The sequence below is a fragment of the Thalia democratica genome, chromosome 5, assembly GCF_965202585.1.
Source record: "Thalia democratica chromosome 5, ktThaDemo2.hap1.1, whole genome shotgun sequence".
Classification (NCBI taxonomy): Eukaryota; Metazoa; Chordata; class Thaliacea; order Salpida; family Salpidae; genus Thalia; species Thalia democratica.
The window spans coordinates 72854343-72870344 of record NC_139169.1 but is presented as its reverse complement, the minus strand read 5'-3'; positions in this window follow the sequence as shown (position 1 = coordinate 72870344).

Here is a 16002-nt window from a genome sequence, read left to right as displayed (position 1 = left end):
TATAGTTTAAATGACTTTGAGTGTTGCATTTAAAAAAATAAAAAAAATAAAATAAAAAAAGTAGTTAATTATTTTTAAATGAAATTTTTATTTCTTAAACTTGAAAAAATTTCTGCATTTAATTGACTAAAATAATATTAATGTACTTTCTGTAAATATTTGAAGAAGATTGGTTAAAAAATGAAGGAGAAGATATATTTTTAGTGAAATAGTCTTTTTTGCGTTTTCGATTTAAACTTTCCATTAAGAAACTATTTATTGAGCAGACCAACTTTAATAGCTTATATTTCAAAAATTTCTTTGAATTTTATAGAGCGGTCTGATAGCTCAAATAAAACTCTACAAAATAAGACAACTTGTAAAAAACAAAGTGGACACCCCCTTTAATGTTATCTTCAAATCTAATCAATAGTTCAAAACAAACTTAAATTGTGATAAATACTACTTTTAAATTAAAAAATTAGAATGTTATTTATTATAATAGTTAATAACTAGCTCAAGGCTAAAAATTTTTAGTTAAGCATTTTATAATTCATAAAAATCATGTTCTTAAAAAAATTGGTAATGTAAAATAACAAAGAATTGAAACTAGATCAACTGAATCTCTTTCTAGATCTAGAGAAAAAATTATCCTGTGATTAAAAAATCAACTTAAAACCATTAAATTTTATATAAAAAATCATAACTGTCATGACTCATACTCACATGGTTGCCACTGATCAAGCTGAGAAAAATTTCCTGACTTTTCTAAATCAAACTCTTAAATTAAATTTATTCTAAAATACATAATCTAACATTTGAAACTATATAAAGCTTTCAATCAAATTTTAATACAGGTTAAAAACAACAGTCATCAAACTATCACTACATCACTTGAACCATCTGTGTATGATTGATGTTTGTAATAAACAGCTTTATCAGCAAAATACTTGTATAGTTACCTTATAAACACAGCTTGTCTGAAAAAAGACTCAATTTTTTAGCATTTCCTAGCATAAATTTATCTAGATAAACAATCGTTCTACTCCGGAGACTTTCAACGGCTTTTATAATAAATACTTTACATTCTTTATTAAAATTTAAGATCTTTTGTTCCTCAACTAGGTCTTTTTTCCTCAAAATTGAAAGCAAATTGGATGCTGCACAACCAAGATCAAGGGCAGGTTTTAGGGAGGCTTGATCATTCAATTCAATCTTGAATAACTTGGGAAGGCTGAGGTTCGAAACTATCCCGTCTTTCATAAAAATACACAGAAATTTAATCACCAAGCACGAAATTTCCTCATGCATAAAGGCAACAATAGGCTGAGTACTCTAGTATAGTGTCAAAAAAGGTTGCATGAGAGATGCTACATAACTAAAGAAATGCATCTTCAATAAGACAAGATAATCAGCCACTGCATCCCTTACAACTCAGTAACACCTGTTGTCAGGACATTTACTCTTTGGACCTAACTTCCAAAAATGAAAAAAAAAAAAAAAATTTGGTCAAATTTTGATGGCACGATCAGCCACTAATACCTCTCTTATAACTTATTTTATAAATTTAAACAACTTTGAAAAAATTATAAAGAGGTAAAGTATACACATTAACTTGTTACATAAAATACTAAACTAATTGCTTAGTTATAAAGAACTCAATTGTTTACTTAAACAAAAAACACTTCTAAACTTATGGTAGATAAACTTTTGTGTATATATCACAGTTTCACTATTGAAGTGTCCTTGCTACAGATCATCAATACTAAAAAGCTTACAAAATCTGCTTGTTCAAGTAGGGTACTTGTTCAATATGTTAATAGAAAATTTTTGCAGTTTTATAAAGGATATTCAACTAAATTATACCAGATGAAGGTATTGGAAATTAAACTAAATATTTTTGTCAATTTCTAGGAAAATTTTGGAAATTTTTTGTGACTTTAAAGGACTTTTAATTAATTTTTACCATTTGAAGGCTTTGGAAAACAAGGAATTTTGTAAATTTAAACTGACAAAATCTGACTTTTTTTTTGATTTTATTAAAATTCCTGACTTTTCCTGACTTTTTTTCAAAACCCCTTCATTTTTTCCTGACTTTTGTCATTTTTTAAAATTTTTCCTGACTTTTCCTGATTTCCTGACCGAGGGGCAACCCTGTACTCAGTTTAAAAAATGTCAAAACATCCTGAGATTTACTAGATTTTTTTACAATTGTAAACGTATTCAGCAACATACAAACCAAACCATTTAAGGGCATAGGGGGGTCCTAGATTTCTTTTTTACTAAAAACAACATTGGACCTTATACGACAGCTTGAATTACAAACTACAAGCCAGTTTTTAAAAATTATAAAATCTAATTTAACTTTTGAAATATTGTAATTTTTATAAAAACTTTCTGATACAAACATATAGACCTCAAATTTTTGGGGTCAATTTTCTTGGAAATTTAAAAAATTACTAAAAAACTTTTTCTCTTTCATTTTTTGAGCTAGAGACCTCAAACTTTCAGCAAATGTTCCTTTTATAGTTTAAAAGACTGTGAATGTTAAAACTTCAACAAAATTAAAAAATAAAATTTTAGATTACAAAAAGTAGATGGTTTTTTATTAATAAAAATTTTAAAAATCCTGCATTTGATCTTTTAAAAATTTAATAATTTACTTTTTGTGAAAGTTTAAAGAAGATTGCTTAAAAAATGAAGGAGGAGATAGAATTTTAATGAAATAGTCTTTTGCGTTTTTAGTTTGCGCCTTCCATTAGGAGCCTATTGAGGTCATTGACTTTGATTGCTCATATCTCAAAAAATACTTAAAATTTTTCAAGCCCTTAAAAATTTCTGATAGCTCAGATAAAACTCTATAAAATAAGATCAACTTGTAAAAACCAAGGTGGACTCCCCTATGCCCTTAATTTAAGAAGGCTTATGTAAATAAAAGATAATTGCAAACAAAGGAGGTACACAACCATCAAATTTCACTTTTTTTAATTAGCTTCAAATAGCATTTGAATAATAGTGCACTACTTTTACAGTATTTCAGGTTTGCCTCTCTTTGATTCAAAAAACTGTCTTGAGAGATCAAAAAAACAACCTTAAATTGATCTGAGTCATTGGAAGATTTTCAATTCTTTTAAAATTATAATTTATGTTTATAAAATCAGGTTCTTAAACAAATTGGGTATAAAAATCAAAATGTTAAAACTGAAATTTAGAAAAAACTGGCCTTAGGATACCAGGAATTTTAATTTTTTTTGAGTTTTATTTAAAAAACTAAACTGGCCTGAGTCATTCTTAATAACTTTAATATGATAAGTAATTCTAAGATATTTTTAAGTTTTAAAATATATTGAGTGTCAAGCAAACCTGGTATTTGTCAAATGTTTTTAAGTTAACAAAAAAATCACAAAAGTTTTAATAAAAAGTACCATTATTGAGTTTATTTTGACTCATTAAAAAAATTAACACTTTTTACTTCAACTCTGCTCAATGACAAAACCATTAATCAAAACACTAACATAACATGTTTCAAGATAAGTTAAGTATTTAAGTTTACAAAAATTATTCTAGAGTGCAACCATTTATCAGCTTAAAAATCAATTTCAAAATTTTAAACAACTAAATTAATAACACCATTAAAAATAAAAAAAGTTGTCAGAGATACAACAAAAATTTTGACTAAGTCTAGACAATTTTTTTAGTTATAAGAAACTGATAAGATTTAGAGGAGACATATTTTTCTCAAAAAATTCTGATTACAAATTTACATTAGCTCTAGGTAATTAACATTATCCAACAACCAAAGAACACTTGCTCTTGTGTTACTTATGTATTCAATTAGCTTATACATTTAATAATTGGCTTAGGGGTTCTAATGACAGCTTAACAAACTCTTTAGGTTGAACATTGCACGATCAAAACCCAGTGGTTGACACGTATACAAAAATTAAGAAAACAACACTTCTTGTTTGATTTGCAGAGTAAAATCGAAAAATAAAACAAAGTTAATGACAGAAAACTTTTACTACCAAGTTCAAAAGTAAAAAAAGCCATCATAAATTCTTCTTAAATATAATCTAAACAAGAAACTTTTGTTTTTTATCAGTCACTGATCATAATTTTGGTAAACCATTTAAATATTAAAAAAGTAATTTAAATAAAAACTAGCTGTTTATAAAATGAAATATATTGAGTACTTAAAATATATATTTTTTAATTTTGAAATATAACTTTTGTTTTTCTTTAATAATTTCAAAATATTTCTCTTTTCTTCAAGTACACTCATATTTTAGTATATTGTATGAATATTATTGTTTTGTGACAACTTCACTGACTTAAATGGATTTTGACTGCTGGAGTTAAGTAATTACGTGTAACATAAACAATATAAAACAACTTAATACACTTGAAAATTAGAAGTAACTCACGTTAAAAAAAAAGATCTTAATTTTTAATATTTCTATATATGAATAAAGTTTACAAATCAGCTAAAAAACTATAAATCATTTACTTTTATAAAAAAAAAATTGGTCCTATCCTAGGACCTGCTGTACAAAAACCCTTACGGTTATCACTACTTGGAATCTTGGATACCTTTGAGTGTCTTGTCTAGAACAATAAAATTCATAATAAATAAACAAAAATTTTGTAAAATAAATTATGAAAGTAGTGCCAAATTTTTGAGCGCTTTTTGGTCGTTCAAAAACCTTTTTCTTTGGTTTATTAATCTACAAATAATTTCGTTGATATAAATTTTAGATATTTCAAAAAATACTCTCAGTTATATTTTTGTGTTTATGCTTTTTCAAAGTTTTTTTTATTTTTTTGTTGATAAAACTTCAATAAATTAGCGTATAAAAATTTAACATTGATTCTTATTTACAGGTAAAATTTATGTGTTGTTTTTAAACTTTTATTTTATTTTTGTTATAAAGTAGCTAAAAATTAACATAAAAAATACTTCTACCCTATATTTTTTTATAAGATTTGAATAATTGTACCTTTTAAAACCTAGTTTTCTGAAGAGAAAATCTCCAAAATTCTTTTTTTAATGTAAAAAATTAAAAAGTATTGTGAAATTTTTTGAAAGTTATTGTTAATATGTTTTTGTTTTAAGTTTTTATCCTAAAAACTTAGCATTACTGTCCAAACTAAAAGGAACATCATTTTTAGCAAAACATACAAAACGTTAAAAAATGTATAAAAATTAGTAATTCTAAGTCTAAGTTAGTCTTGGACATGACTTTAAACTGTATCCTGGTGTATGACTCGATAACCGAAAGGTATTTTCGTACACCAGGTCCTTAGACCAAATATTTGAGCGCTTTTTTTTCGTTCAATAAACATTAACAATAAAAAACTTTAAAACAAATATATTCTGTAATTTTCTCATTCTATTTAACGTGAAAATTTTATTATGTGAGGACTGAAATGTTAAAAAAGGTGCAGAGCAACATAAAATAAATTGTAAACAATTATTTCTCTTAAACGTTGCTTTTATTTGGTGTTTTGACAAAACTGAATACCAGGGACGTAGCTTGCTCAAAAAAGTTACGAATCTTTAAAGTATGAAAAACAACAGGGACGACGTGTGATGACGTAATAAGGGGTACAGGGCGATTTAAACTATCTCTAGTTGTATTGTGTTTTATTCTAAGTATGCAGTTATGTTAAGATTTCAAATTATAATTTGATTTCAAATATAATTTTATATAATGGAATTATAAGTCACTATAAATAAAGTTACTACAATTAAAAACATATATTATACAATCTTTGTTTTTTGTTCCGATACAAAATGTACAAGTTTATAACTAGCTTTGAGTTATACTCCATTTTATGCTTATCTTTAAAATTCAGCTAATATTTATTTCGGCCATCATCAACAATGTTGAGATGTTTTATGCCATCGATAATAAACAATGAACTTTACCGCAAGATCAACAACAACAGCATCCGAGACAATCCTACGACCGGTTTCGTCCTTATTAGGACTCATCAGGCAGGAATTTTTTCAACTTTACCCACAAACGGACGCTTCAGTACTTAGTACTTAAGCCCGCTTGTTTAAGATCACAATAGCGGTTTCTCGCGACTATTCCTGCCTGATGAGTCCTAATAAGGACGAAACCGGTCGTAGGATTGTCTCGGATGCTTTAAAATTCAGAAAAATACCCAGTTATGACAATCAAACTTCAATGCTCACCACTATTCATGATACAAAAATACAAAGTTTTTACAAAAAAGAAAAAGACACTCAAGATACTTGAACCTGGTGCACAAAGAACCTTTTGGTTATTGAGTCCCACATCACAGATAAATTTTAACTTCTTGTCCAGGACTACATACATACTTTAAACAATTTTTACATGTATAGTAGTACAATTTCGATTTGAAACAAAGAATCTATCATATAGATAAAAATGTTTTGTCATCACTTTTTTTATTATATTATTAAAAACACAATTAAAGTAGTTTTACAGTATCTTTTCATTGTTGTTATGTTTTTTAAGACAGCTTTTTACCTCAAAGTTTATTTGAAACTAGAAATAGATCAAAAAATATACGATTCTATAGTTGGCTCCATATTCAAAAGCTAAGATTCATATTCAACACTATTTAAAATATTTCTATTTTTACTAATAGTATCCTTGTAATATTTCGTACAGCTAATCTAATAAACCTTTTCTCTTTGGATTATAAGTTTCAAAAAATAAAAACAATTATTGACGTCATAATCGGCTGTTTAAGATGAAAATGTTGTATAACCATTGTTTATCGTACTCTATTTGAAATATTTCAATTTTTACTAGTAATATCCTTGTAATATTTCGTACAGCTAATCTAATAAACCTTTTTTCCTTGGATTATAAGTTTCAAAAAATAAAAACAATTATTGACGTCATAATCGGCTGTTTAAGATGAAAATGTTGTATAACCATTATTTATCGTACTTTATTTGAAATATGTTTATTTTACTGATAGTATCCTTGTAATATTTCGTATAGCTAATCTAATAAACCTTTATTCTTTGGATTATAAGTTTCAAAAAATAAAAACAATTATTGACGTCATAATCGGCTGTTTAAGATGAAAATGTTGTATAACCATAATTTATCGTACTCTATTTGAAATATTCCAATTTTTACTGGTAATATCCTTGTAATATTTCGTACAGCTAATCTAATCAACTTTTTTTCTTTGGATTATAAGTTTCAAAAAATAAAAACAATTATTGACGTCATAATCGGCTGTTTTAGATGAAAATGTTGTATAACCATTATTTATCGTACTCTATTTGAAATATGTTTATTTTTACTGATAGTATCCTTGTAATATTTCGTACAGCTAATCTAATAAACCTTTTCTCTTTGAATTATAAGTTTCAAAAAATAAAAACAATTATTGACGTCATAATCGGCTGTTTAAGATGAAAATGTTGTATAACCATAATTTATCGTACTCTATTTGAAATATTTCAATTTTTACTGATAGTATCCTTGTAATATTTCGTATAGCTAATCAAATAAACCTTTTTTCCTTGGATTATAAGTTTCAAAAAATAAAAACAATTATTGACGTCATAATCGGCTGTTTAAGATGAAAATGTTGTATAACCATTATTTATCGTACTCTATTTAAAATATTTCTATTTTTACTGATAGTATCCTTGTAATATTTCGTATAGCTAATCAAATAAACCTTTCTTCCTTGGATTATAAGTTTCAAAAAATAAAAACAATTATTGACGTCATAATCGGCTGTTTAAGATGAAAATGTTGTATAACCATTATTTATCGTACTCTATTTGAAATATTTCAATTTTTACTGGTAATATCCTTGTAATATTTCGTATAGCTAATCAAATAAACCTTTTTTCTTTGGATTATAAGTTTCAAAAAATAAAAACAATTATTGACGTCATAATCGGCTGTTTAAGATGAAAATGTTGTATAACCATTATTTATCGTACTTTATTTGAAATATGTTTATTTTACTGATAGTATCCTTGTAATATTTCGTATAGCTAATCTAATAAACCTTTATTCTCTGGATTATAAGTTTCAAAAAATAAAAACAATTATTGACGTCATAATCGGCTGTTTAAGATGAAAATGTTGTATAACCATTATTTATCGTACTCTATTTGAAATATTTCTATTTTTACTGATAATATCCTTGTAATATTTCGTACAGCTAATCTAATAAACCTTTTTTCTTTGGATTATAAGTTTCAATAAATAAAACAAACACTATAAAAAAAAAAAACAGTCGACCTCTTGATTTTCTTAGAAAAATCGACTAAGTTTTTGTTTTGTATATTCAACTAACTGTTTTAATACAATGTAATTACTTTAAGCTTATGATAAATGTACTTTGTATTTAACTGTTAAATAAATTAAGAATTTTTTTTGTTGTTGTACTTTTATTAGTATTCAACGAAAAAAAAAACAATAAGCGAAACTAATTAAATATTTTCTAATCATAAACTTGTTTTAATTTCTAAAAAAGATAGAAAAACTGTATTGATCAAAAAACATTCTACACAGAATATTAAAAAGAAAGTTAAATGCTGTCATTACGTTTTATCACAATTTAATTGTGTCTTATCACCATCTTACATAAATTTACATAATGAGCAACTCCAATATAATTTTAAGTCTTTAATTTGTTTAAACTGTTCTGGCAGCATTTTAAGGCAGCACTTGTGGTACCATTTTAGGCAGTTGTCGCATTGTACCTAAAAATTGCTTGTCTAAATAACTTGATATTGACTTTTATCAGGTTTTATTTTAAAACGAAAATCAACTAAGCATAAAAATGTAAACAGCTTACCCAATCACAATTATCTTCTTTACAATTCCTATAACTTGGAGTATGCATAAAGCATTTGTAGCAGATAGTTGTGTTTATGACTAAAAATAAAAATAATTTAGTTTATATGAGTGTTATGTATTACAAGCTAAGTATATATGTTAAACTATAAAAATAAAAAACTAAGTAACTTCGTAGTAAAAAGTAATTTTACCTCCTTCATTTATTAACCAAGTTGCCACTTCAAGCCTTTTTTCATGATTTTTCATTGGATCAGTTGTTAACTGTTTTGATAGTGGAAGCTGTGGATAAGTGAGAAATACTTCTTCTGCAGCCTGTTTATTAAATTATTACTAAAAGAATCTTACCTTTTTATTAAATTAAGTCATACGCTGTCATCTATAATTTTGTTTACATGTTATTTATATATTATACTTGTACCTCAACTACATGAAGCCCACAGCTAACTCCGTCTTTCTGCTCATTATAGTATATTGATATAGCTTTGAATGTATTTACTGTTGTTAACAACTTTTCTTTGTTTTCAAGATGATTTCTAAATAAACAAGAAAAAATGAAATTAATTTTAACACTATAACGATATTGTAAAAAAGTATTTTCAGTCGGTAAACAAAAAAAAAAAAAATCACACTGCTTAAATACAACACAATACAAACTTGATACTTAATAAAACGAATAACTATGTGGTGTTTGAAAAACCGTGGATCCAAAACAAGCCTAAACATAACATAAAACTTACTTCATATACTTTAAAAAAGTCTCGCACTGATTTTTTTCTTGTTCTGAATTTTTCATCGAATCAAAAACAATTATATTCGTTTTAATTTTGAACTAAAAATAAAACAATTCAGATTAACCAAAAAATTAAGTTTAAAGCAAAACTTTAATTAAATTTTTTTTTTGTCTAATACAACCTTTCATGGATGAAATTAAATGAAATATCTTTGAAAGAATGTTTGTATTTACTAGACTTTATAAAATAATATCAACGAAGAAACTTATCTAAACTTAATTAAAAATTTTTTTAATCTATCTAGTGCCTTTATTGAGCCTTTAATAAAACAATACATGCCTTTTCGAGAAAAAAAGACTTCTACTAGACTAAAATGTAATTAAACTTTGTTAAACGTAAAATGAACTATCTTCCCTGTAAAATATGAAATATATAACCTTATTTTATTGTAAAACAGCTAATACAATCTAAGACAAATGTAAAACTATATTAAACTTTTAAATGATCTTGTTCATCAACAAAAATAAATACGAAGTATTAGTATTAGAAAAAAACTGTCCTAAGTTAACACTTAGTTTTATATAAGTAATAAATTTATGTTATAATAAAAAAGTTACTAACTAGTCCAATCCAGTGATTATTGGCTTCAAGATGACAGAACCCGAAAAATGATTCGCTCTCAACAATCTAAATATTGATTTTTGTTTTAATCTGACTAATTTACAAAATGTTATACTATATAACTTACTAATTTTAGAAAACTATGCTCTACTTTCTTTCCCATGTACAGATTCTCTAATTGCATTCTTTCATTAGAATCATTTACAACCAGTATACTATTAGCCTTTTTACCATTTAAAATAGTCAAAAAGAAGCCATAAATGATCTGTTAATTATGGAAAATTTGCAATTGTTAAACCAATAATTAAACTACATTTTACTTACTAAAAAATTTTGTAAACTAAAATCAACATACATTAGATGTAAGCTCTCCTTTTTTAGCTTTGCACATAGAGTATATGTCCCAATGGTTTAGCTCCCTTATAACTCCTGTGCTATTCCTCCTCGTTGTTGTTATGAGTTCATATCTATTTTCATCTGGTTCGTTATCCCATAGAAATTGGACCTACAAAGTAGTTGCTCTTGTTTAAGTTTGTTTTACAAAAATATTAAGATAATTTAACCACTTACTAGTTTTTCAGGATATCTAGGTCGATTCCGTTCAAAATTTGGTTCTACTCTTCTCTTCCGTTTTTTCTTGGTTGGTGAGTCAGATTCTTTTGAAATGCCTGATACCTATAAAAGCACGAGTTAGCAAAAATTTAGCACTATTTTGTTAAACTCAAATATTATAGTTTATTTATAAATTATTTAATTATATAAGTATAATAATTATTTATATAAGTATAATAAGGTTCAAGTAAGGTAAAAAAAAGCACAACCTGTTTAGCGTCGTTTGGTACGATTTCGCAGTCAGATCCCGAACTATTGTCGTTCTGTTATAATAATTAAATTAGAGTTTACATCTATTTTTAAAGCTACAAAACCAATAAACTAACGTCATTTTCGATTTGATTGCTTTCAGGGACAAAGACCTATCAAAATAAATTTCATAATCTTCTAAAAAATAACTTTTAGTATTTTAAAAGTTTTGTAACTTTTACAAAAAAATTCTTCCAATTATAACTGACAGACTTTTCTAAACATAAAGCATTCGATAAAGTATCTAATAATTGACAAAAAGAAAAATTTAAGATAAAGTTTGAATAAAATTTTTGTTGTTATGACCACAAATTACTTGTTTATTTAGCTGATATCTGTTTTTCTTTATTTTAGTCTTTGTTCCTTGACTTTTCTTCGGCTTGGTGAGCTATAATAAAAACAAAATTATTGCTGTAAAATTTTTTTGTATCTACAAAAGTATAAAAAAAATCTACCTTATCTAAATCAATCTTGAAAAAGTATGTCGCATTTTTATTTGTTTTTTCTTTTTTCGGCTGAACTCTCCGCTTTGACCATCTTTCTTTTTTATAAAAATTATCAACATCTTTTTGAATTGTTAAGTTAATGATTGGGTTATCAGCCATGTGCGTTATATATCTACAAAATGACATTATTCAAAAACTATTACTTTTCTTATTATAACTAAATATAAAACAGTATACCTTACTCTTATAGATTTTTCTACTTCCAGTAGAAACTCTTGTATACTTAGTAGTTTGTTTTTGAACCTGTTTCTTTTGTTTTCTGTTTCTACTAAAATATTATTTTTTAAAATTCGAAACCAATTCTCTACATGAGAATTGGTATCTCTTTTTATTCTAAGGTTATGAAACGGTATGCCACACCACAACGGCAAAACTCCCATATAGAACCTGACCAATGCATCGGGTAGTTTTGGGGCATAATAGTGATTATCATTTATTTCCGTTTTATTAGAGATTGTTTCATTAAATTCGATGTAAATTCCTGTTTTAATTGTTTTTTTTTAGTTAAATTTTGTAAGAAGGGACTTATACAAAAAATAATTTACCACAAAAAATTTGCCCATAAGGAGTTCTCTTATATAGTGACATATCATTCATATTCTTCTGGCTTACCACATCTAAATCACTGTTTACTTTGTTTTCAACATTATCTTCATTAATTTCAGTGCTTACTAGTTTTTGAAGATAGTCCAAGCTTTGTGCAGTAGCTTTACTTGTGCTTCTGCTCAATGCCAGTATACATAGATGCTTAAAGATTAATTTTATTTGTTGTAAGCTGTCACAGTTAATCTGTAATAATTCTTTTTAAATAAAAAAATAATCATTATTGACATTACAAAATTTTACAAACCATGTTGCCCATAACGTGTTTGTAAAGAAGAATAGCATTTTTATTTTCACTGGATCTGTTGATGTGGCTTGCTAGAGCCTTCATTATATGAGCACCGCAAACGTGAACGATAACTTTATCGTTTCTGTACTCACCTTTGTAACATCTGTTAAAGAATTAAAGATAAATAAGTTTATAAAAGTAGTTTTACAACAGTTACTTACCTTAATAAATAGTCATCTAATGACTCTGTGTTCATAACATTTAATACCGAATGTATGAACACGTAACTAAAGTCTGTTTCAATTTTATATGGCAGCAGCTTTGAAAATTTTCTAACATTGTATAGCCATTTTCTTAAAAATCCTGAAACATCTGGCACTGTGTGACCGTTGCTTAGCATTTCGGCTACTGGCAAAGATGGTCTGCCTCTTCCAGCACCAGGCAATACTATGGCGTAGTAAAAAATTTTTCCCTTCATTTTTGAAGGTTTTTTTACAACACCACCCGTGGCGTCTATGTATAAGCTTAGGTTTTCTGAATTTAGATGGTGTTTCAGAATCTTGATACCTAGAAAAAAAACATTTGAATTTAACCTTTTACTGTTAAAGATAGTGTTATACTTTAATAATGACTTATTTTTAATACCTTTTTCTGTAAACATGTACATTCCGAAGGTTTTTTTGTTTAACTGTTGAATATATCCCTTCAGAATTTTACTCGAGTTGTCATTTCTCTCAAAAAACTCTTTAGTTGCTTCAACTAAATCAAACCAGTCGTAGTGTTTACTTTTTTGTTGCTCAGACAAGATTTGACTTAGTTGCCAATTGTGTATACTAAAAAATGTAAGAACAGTTAAATAAAGTATGTATTAATTTATATAACTTAATATAAAAATAATATTTTTAAGTACTAATGTGTTTTAATAACCGAGCAGTGGAGTTACCACCACGAAGCTGTTTCTCTACTCCCTCTACACGAACGCTGTCTTCTACAACTTGTCGTTGCGTTTGACCTTCGTTAGTTACTTTTTCAGCGACACGTCTTCGTTTACTCTTATTTAAGAGTCTCGAATGAGACTCTTCAACCTGATGTGATATTTTTCCTTTGTAGGTGTAAACACATTCAATGTAGGTTTTACCATCAATTTTTCTGTGAAAATATACAACTGCTTAATAAAGTATTAAAAAAATAATAAAGAAAAACCAAAAACTTACAATTTTCTCATTGTGAATGTGTGATTTGTTTTGCAGCTCGAATGTTTGCAACGAGCCGTTGCTCTAAAAAATGGCATTTTTCTTTTTCTTGAATTTTCTACTTTTGTATGTTTATATTTAAAAACTAGAACACAATACGGGTTGTGCTTAACTATAAAACTATCAAAAACAATGTTGCACCAATCTTTCTTTACATTATTTATTTTAAAATTGAAAAACTTTTTTACTTCATCTTTAGAAACTGACCATTTTTTGATATTATCAATGGCCCTAAGATTTTTAAAGCTTAAAGATAAATTTTCTATGTTTTCCTGCTCTTTTTCACTTTCGCTTGTTGCAGTTAGATTTTCAGATACAGAAGTGTTTTGATAATCTGAAGAATTATCATCACTAGATTGGCTATTTTCAATTTCCTCTAATTCAGTACTTACCATTTCAATGTCATTGTTGCTTTCTTTTGTACAAAAGCTTTTTTTGTGTGAAAACTTGTCTATTTCATTTGTATTGTTAAGATTACTTTCTTGTTCAACTAGCTCAAATTCTCTAATATTCATAGAATCATTTTTAACATACTTTATACCTTCTACTACTTTGCTACCAGCTACAGAACTTTTTTCTCTTTTTTTTTTCTGATAAACTTCTTTTGTTAAACTATCTTTGTTGTTTTTCCATATAATCTTGAGACATTTAACATAGTCATATTTTAGCTTTTTTGTCCATGTTCGATTTTTGTAAATGTTATTCAAATACAAATTAAAAGCGTCATTCTCATTTACTTTCAAATTTTCTAAAAACATTGCTTCTATTGCAGCATCAACAAATATAGACCTGTTAGACTTAAAAAGTCTAGATATAGGTGAATCTTTTTTCATTTTTGTTACTTAAGACTGGTAAGTATTTGATGGAAAGTAAAGTAGAAGCGCAGTGGGTTTCAGGTTAGGTAAAATTCCCTTTTTTTTATTGTTTACATAATTTTGATATTTATATCCATGTTTACAAACTTATATTCAAATTGTATCTTTACCAGGGCCTAAATTTAAGATGAAAATTTAATAATGTAGTTTATCAAACGACAAAAGAAAAAACGCACAAAATTTTGGTCCTAAGACGTGTTATACGATACGAAGAACCTTTCGATTAGTAAGTCTTGCACGACGGATATCTATTAAAATATATAAAAATTATTATATAACTGTAATTATTATATATTATAATAATATGCAAAAAATTAAAAAAAATAAATTGATATATTAAACATTTAATTGCATTCATAGTTTTTAAAATATTGCATTTTTATGACAATAATATAACGAAAATTAAATATCTCAGTTTAATTTATTTTATTAAAACTTTAGCGGCATGCAACATTAAAACGTAAATTAAAATAAAATATTTTAATTTATATTATACAGTTTAAAATTTAATTTGCTTATAATATAATATTAATATATATAAAAGAAATATACTAATTAAAGTATCTTTAAAAACTATTTAATTGACCTTTTTTTTTAATTATTAAAATTTTACCATTTTCATATAATGAAAATTAAATTTATAGTTTTAGTAAAATATATTAAAACTTTAGCTGCTTAATTCATTATCATATTAGATTAAATTAAAATACTTCACTTTAAATTTAATTTATTTATAATAAAATACTAAATTATGTAAAAGAAATATACAAATTAAAGTAACTTTAAAATATATCTAATTGTTTTTTTTGATTATTAAAATTTTACAATTTTTATATAATGCGATTTAAATTTATATTTTAAGAGAAATAAATTAAAACTTTAGCTGCATAATACATTATATATTTGATTGAATTGAAATATTTCAGTTCAAATTTATTTTACTTATAATATTAATATATTTAGAAGAAATATACAAATTAAAGTATCTATAAATTATATTTAATTGAATTTTTTTTTTTATTATTAAAATTTTTCTATTTTTATGTAATGCGATTTAAACTTATATTTTTAGAGAAATACATTAAAACTTTAACTGCATAATACATTATATATTTGATTTAATTTAAATCTTACTTGAGCTAAACTTTAATGAACAACTGACCATAAAAATATGCTCCTTTCTCTAGCTTGCATTTTTTCAACTGAAAGCGCAGTGTATTACTGACTAAAACTAAAAACAGACTGCGGGTACCCTTTAGTAGCCGTATTTGATAGGTATAACTTTTATGTAGCATTTAGTTTATGGTAAACCGGAAATATTAGTATTTCTATAATGACGTAATAATATAAAAAAATTTAGTAAAATAGTTAAGAAAATAACTTTTTGTACTGTACATAAAATGGCACACTACTTTCAAATGAACTACAGCATTACTTTTACTTTGGTTTTCTTTAGACTAAATAAGTACAAATTAAATAGTACAAAATAAATAGTACAAATTGTTTTATA